Source organism: Enhydra lutris, unplaced genomic scaffold (genome assembly GCF_002288905.1).
Source record: "Enhydra lutris kenyoni isolate GAN:26980312 unplaced genomic scaffold, ASM228890v2 scaffoldscaffold91, whole genome shotgun sequence".
In the NCBI taxonomy this organism is placed as follows: domain Eukaryota; kingdom Metazoa; phylum Chordata; class Mammalia; order Carnivora; family Mustelidae; genus Enhydra; species Enhydra lutris.
In genome coordinates, this window is record NW_019154175.1 from 258,159 (window position 1) to 264,968 (window position 6,810).

The 6,810-nt window shown below is 38.3% G+C and overlaps 1 pseudogene; it reads left to right on the forward strand.

Moving 5' to 3' along the window:
• Window positions 1-1,141: 1,141 nt before the first annotated feature.
• Window positions 1,142-5,697, forward strand: LOC111162363 (annotated as a pseudogene).
• Window positions 5,698-6,810: the final 1,113 nt, after the last annotated feature.

Genomic DNA, 6,810 nt, shown 5'->3' on the forward strand with positions numbered 1-6,810 from the left:
CCAAACTTTAGTGGGTTTAGGGGGATGTGAGGGAGGGGAGACCTTGTCTCTGATTAATAGAGTTAATTTCTGCCTTCTAGTCTGAAGTGTCCCCCTGACCCCACCCCTTTCTCTTTTAATTTCTGAGGGAATAAATGCCATGTGTGAAGGTCAGCGATGTCCTTCTGCAGCAGGCCATACCTAGAAATATTGATTTGTCATTTGATACCATGATTTAAATCACACTGAATCTTCCAACTTCCTATAATGCATGCTAAACATCTCGGTTTCCTTCTATATCTGTTGATCTATTCATGATTTTCACCAGCAATATAGCAATGGTAACTGGTCTTCAGATGGCTGTGTGTCTTATATTTGATGAAAATATTTGGCTGATAGTGATAATAGGACTCTTTCAAAATAGTTTTATATGAGCGTGGTGCTTGGGTGACTCAGTCAGTTGAGTGTCTAACTCTTGATCTCAGCTCAGGTCTTAATCTCCAGGTCTTGAGTTCAAGCCCTGCATTGAGCCTACTCAAACCCTGCATGGAGCCTAATTAAAATAAATAAAATAATAGTATTGGGGTTATTTGAAACTGCATACAATAGAGTAATGAGGCCCAACTCTGTTTTCCGTGATAACTAAGGATGTTTACTGTACTCCAATGATTGTCTGAAGCTACCAGTGTTCCTTTAAGAATAATAATGGCTAACAGTTACATAGTGCACTGTGCCAGGCCCTGTTCTAATTGCTGTATGTATATTACCAAATTTTAATCCTTATAGCTTGCATAACTTATGCAAGAAAAATTAGTTTGACTTGTTTCCTTCCTTCTATCATTTTCTTGTAATTCCAAGTCTCATGTGGATGCAGTAAGTAGTGAGACTTAATGTCACATGCTTACACTTGATTGCAAGGGAGGCTGTCAAGGCAGGCCCAGGTCTTTGCCTTGGGAGTTTAGACTCATTGTGAAGAAAGTGAACACGATATGAAAATGTGTTTAAAAGATTCTAAGACACCATAAATGTAAATAATTCCAGTATAGAGACACAGTAGGAAAATCAGGAATGTGGCATCATGCCAAGGGGAAAAGTATGTTTCAAATGCCACCAAGAGGTCCAGTACTGTGAAAAGTGAAAAATATTCATTGGCTCTAGTGATATGGAGTTCACCAATGGCCTTAGTGAGAACCATTTCAGCAGAGGGCTGGGAGGGGAAAGAGATGGATTGGACTGAGGAGAAAATAGGATTTGAGGAAATGAAAATAGTAAGTTTAGGCAATTCTTTAAAGATCAACAGTGAAGAAGAGGAGAAATATAGGATAGCAGTTGATAGAGTGGGAAGTTGGATCAGGGATTTTTTTTTTTTTTTAATTCTAAGGTGAAGGATTTGGTAGAGAGAAGATGATGAAGATATAGGATAGAAAAGGTATAATCAGTAGTGGTAAGCTTCTGAGAAGGAGTCTGGGGTTGGTATTCAGGGCACACTACTATTTCAAAAGGTGGAATAGATGAGAGAATAGTAGCAATTGTAAATAGGTCATTGTGGTAGAAAGTCAAAGAAAGTTCTTTAATTGACTTTGTCTTTTGGGAAGTGGAGCATAAAATTGAAACTGGGAGAATGAGGGTGTGTTGGTTGAAGAAAGAAGGTTTTAGCTGGTAAAGCGTAGCAAGCAAGAAGACTCAAGAAGTATACCATGACTGCCAGGGAGTGCTGAGAGCTCTGGTCAGGGAGGAAATCTTTCAGGTATAGGTAGCAATGCCTCTCTGGTCTATTTCACAATTTCCTTAAGTATGGTTTAGCTGCCAAGATGCAGACACAAAGAGAACAGATAGTGTATTTATCCAGGATTGGGTTTATGAAACAATAAAGGGTAAAGGGGCAAGGAAGTCTTAAGATGTTGGTGAGAGAGTTACTGACAAACGACGTAATCTAAACTGAATGACGTGGGAAGTAAACATCATGGTAGTAATGGTGGTAGTGTTAACTAATAGGGACTTCAGTGACCTGAATGTCCCAAAGACACAGAAGGATGTTTGAGGTGGACAATGGTTGAATAATCAAACTGAAAAGATAGAAGTTTTGGGTCAAAAGTAGATGTGGTAAGCAGGTTCTAAGACAATTCACAATAACCCCTGCATCCACTCTTGTGCTTTCTCACTTCCTCACTCTGAGGGTCTGCCGTGTTGTCAGCTTCCCCAGGGAGAGGCCCACCCAGCAAGGGCTAAAGGATGCTTCTGGCCCACGGTTAGGAATTAAATCTTGCCCAAAACAATGTGAGGGAGCTTAGGGGCAGATCCTCTGCTATTTAAACCGTCAGATGAAACTGCAGTCCCAGTCAATAGCTTGATTGAAGTCTCATGAGAAACCTAGTATGAAAGGCACCCAGCTAAGCTCCCTAGATTCCTGGCCCACATAAACTGTGAGATAATAAATATTGGTTGTTTTAACCTACTAAATTGTAAGGTAATTTGTTATGTAGTAGTAAGTAACTAGGCAGATTATCACAGTACTAATTAGATGTGAAGATCTTTTGTTTAAAGAAAAATAAGATCTTTTTCATAAAAGTCATGTTAGAATTGGGTTAGAGTAACTTTTTATGGGTTCCAATACCAGTGATACTGAAGTAGTCAACTGGAAAAGAAAATGCCAAAGGATCTTTTGAGAAGGCGGAAAACAGCTGAAAAACAGCTGAAATATCCCCTTAACTTAACTTAACCCATCTCCAAGGTCTCATGTTGGAAAATAATGCTGACAGTTCAGATATTTCCTATAATGATTATACCTGCTCTGGATCATTCTCTTTTAGCTGCAAAATGAAATAAAAGTGAGTAAAAAAAAAAAAAAAGTCTATATTTTAACACACAAAGTAAAGTGTATATTGTTTTTTTTTTTTTTGCCAACCCTACTTAATCAGAATTTAGCTCCTTAAGGAATATTTGCCTTCTTCACTACTGTATCCCCAGAACCTAGAGTAATTCATGTACTTGTTTAAGTTTTTGTTCCTCTAGACTGTTCACAGAGTAAAGTCTAAACTCTTCAACATGACAACAAAACTTTTATTGATATGGCCTTTGGTTTTCCACCCTCCCACCTCTAGTTTGCTTGGATGACCACAGTGTAAAGTCATTGTACTCATTGCTTTGTTTTCAGTTCTATCTTCGCTTTTGGTTCCTGAACATTTATTTACATTTGAATTGATAGCTACTCACTTAAAAGGATATATATAAAATTATTTGTTTTATCCAGTGTTGTTGTTTTTTTTTGATATATGTAGTAGGAGGGTTTTTAAATTTCTAATTTGAAATACTGCCCAAATCCAAAGTCTTACTATATCCATTTTCATCTCTTTCCATATTAAACATTTCTGTGTAATTGTCCTCCAAGTGAGATTCTTTTAAACCAGCAAAAGAGGGATTTTGTTTTGTTTTATCTGATCTAAAAGTTTGTTTTAATAAGCAAATTTAATCAATTTATATTTATTGTGATTACTGATATATTTGGTTATATTTCTGCTGCCTTTAATGTATTTTATGTCTACTGTATTTATTTTTACACCTTTTTTTCCTCTTTAAATGGCATATTTTAGTTTGATTATATTTTCTTTATCCCCATTCCCATTTCCCTTTGCTGATTTGAAAGTTGTAAATTTTTCTAACAAAGTCTAAAATTTAACAGATTCTTGCTATGTCTAAATTAGAACTTTAGAATACTTCAATTTCCAATACTCATTTCACTGTTGTCAAGTATTTCAGTGCCATCATGTTGTTAGGATTCTTCCAATTTATCTGTTATTGTCCTCAATATTTTTAGGAGTCAATATTTATTGAAGTTTAGTAACACTTTTTTTTTTACAAGTTTCTCTGTTTACCATTGTATCTTGTGCTTCACTTCTCTCTTCAGCTCATTTTCTTTTCTGCCATAGTATATATTTTTTTTTAAAGATTTTATTTTATTTTATTTGAGAGAGAGACAGTGAGAGAGAGCATGAGCGAGGAGAAGGTCAGAGAGAGAAGCAGACTCCCCGCGTAGCCGGGAGCCCGATGCGGGACTCGATCCCGGGACTCCAGGATCATGACCTGAGCTGAAGGCAGTCGTCCAACCAACTGAGCCACCCAGGCGTCCCTGCCATAGTATATTTTTAATCATTTCTTTCAGCAAATGTCTATCAGTTTTATCCTTTCTGTATTTGAAAATGCCTTATTTTATCCTCCTTTAAAGTAAATAGTTCAGGTGGATATGAAAATAATTCAAATATATGGAAGAGTAGAAAGACTTTTACAGTAAACACCTATATCCTAACCACCTGGATTCAATATTTGTTAACACCGTGCTGTGTTTGTTTTATCCTATATCTGTTTATTTATTTCTCCATCTTATTTTTTTTAAAGATTTTATTTATTTATTTGACAGATAGAGATCACAGGTAGGCAGCGAGGCAGGCAGAGAGAGAGAGGAGGAAGCAGGTTCCCTGCTGAGCAGAGAGCCCGATGTGGGCTCGATCCCAGGACCCTGGGACCACGACCTGAGCTGAAGGCAGAGGCTTTAACCCACTGAGACACCCAGGCGCCCCTCCATCTTATTTTTGATGCATTTAAAAAAGTTGTAAGCATCCATGTACTTTACCCTTAAATGCTTAGATGGAATATTATTAGCTATTGTTCAATATGTGTTTAGAATTCCTTTTCTGAAATAAAATATACACAATGTATAAAACTCAAATGTATCATTTTGTGAGTTGTGACAAATACATGTACCTTAATAACCTATACTCTCATTAAGATATAGAATGGTGCCATTCTTTCTAGAAAGTTCCATCATACCCCTTCCTAGGTAATCTCCAGAAACCCCCTTAAAAGGAAATCTTCGTTCTGATTTCTTTTCACCATTCACCCACAAGACTGGGGAGAATTTCCATTTGATCTATGATACCAAGGCTTACTTTGCTCTTCATCAGATTACACCTGAGGAGGTTAAGTATAAGTTGTACAAAGTGAGTGAGATCTTCTTCTTGTTGTTGTCTTTTTTTAAAGATTTTATTTATTTATTTGACAGAGAGAGCACAAGTAGGGGGAGCAGCAAGTAGATTTTTAAAAAAGATTTTATTTAGTTATTTGACAGAGAGAGAGAGCACAAGTAGAGGGAGCAGCAGGTAGAGGGAGAGGGAGAAGCAGGCTCCCCACTGAGTAAGGAGCCCAATGCAGAGTTTGATCCCAGGACCCTGGGATCATGATCTGAGCCAAAGGCAGACACTTAACCAACTGAGCCACTCAGGCTCCCCCAAAAGTGAGAAAGACCTTTGTGGGAACAAAAGGAATCCCCCATCTGGTGATCCATGATGCCCACACCATCTGCTATTCTGATCCCCTCATCAAAGTGAATGACACAATTCAGATTGATTTGGAGACTGGAAAGATTACCATTTTCACCATCTTTGACACTGGTAATCTGTGCATGGTGACCTGAGGTGCTAATCTGGAAAGAATTGGTATGATCACCAGTTGAGAGAGTTACCTTTGTTCTCTTGATGTGGTTCATGTGAAAGATGCCAATGGCAACAGCTTTGCCACCTGGCTCTCCAATATTTTGTTATTGGCAAACTCAAAAAGCCATGGATTTCTCTTCCCCATGGAAAGGGTATCCACCTCACCACTGCTGAAGAAAGAGATAAGAGACTGGTGGCCAGAGCACTGGGTGATGTGATTGGAAGTCCTTAACTAAAGACAATACAGCATGATAACAACAACAACAACAAAAACCTGCTAGGCTGTTTTCCAAAGTGGCTTTTATTATTTTACATTTCCACAACAACGTATGATGGCTCTATGTCCTTGCCAACATGTTGTGCTGTCAGTCTTTTTGATTTTAACCATTCCATTGGGTATATATGGGAACTCGTCATGTATTCTGCTGTTTCTGACTCTCTTGTTCATGTTGAGATCTCTAATGGCAGTGTCATTTTCATTTCTTTGTAGCTAATGTATTTTTTCCTACAATAGTTTTTAAGATTATCTTTTCCTTTTATGTTCTGAAGTTTCACTGCAATATGTCTGATTTGTTTGTTTCCCCTTATGCCACTTTTTAAATTTGAGAATTTAATTTTGGAAAACTCAATTTGGTGTAATTTGTAATTATGTCTGTATGCTCACTTTTGGGGAGAATTTTTATCATTTGGACCTTGAGGTGTACTGTTCAGTACAGGTTTTCCTATGGGGGTAGTTTCGTGTTGGTTTCTGATAGGGCTACGTGAGATTTCTATATAAAATTTCTTGGCACAGGGATGCCTGGGTGGCTCAGTCAGTTAAGCCGCTGCCTTCAGCTCAGGTCATGATCCTGGGGTCCTGGGATTGAGTCCCACATCAGGCTCCTTGTCCAGCAGGGAGTCTGCTTCTCTCTCTGCCTCTGCCTGCCACTCTGCCTGCTTGTGTTCTCTCTCTGACAAATAAATAAATAAAATCTTTAAAAAAAATTTCTTAGCACAGAGTTGTCACACTGTGAGGGCATCTGGGAAAATCCCACTCCAAATATGTGGGATGTTTTGTCCAGGGGTTTTGATTCCTGAAGGTCAACTGTTTCTACCCATGTTCTGGGCAAGCTGAGAGCTAGGGGTGGTAGGTCCCAATTTTCCAAGCTCCTGATTTTACCAGAATTCCAGTTCCAGTTTCCCCACTATGCACAGAGCCTGTATCCTCGGTTTATACCATCACACAAATACTTAAAGTGCAGCCTGTAAGGTGCCTTTATTTTTAGGTTATAAGCCTCCCCATGCCCCTTAGAATCCCACTAATTGCTGTGGATTCCTTCTTATTTTTGACATGTGAAATTTCCCC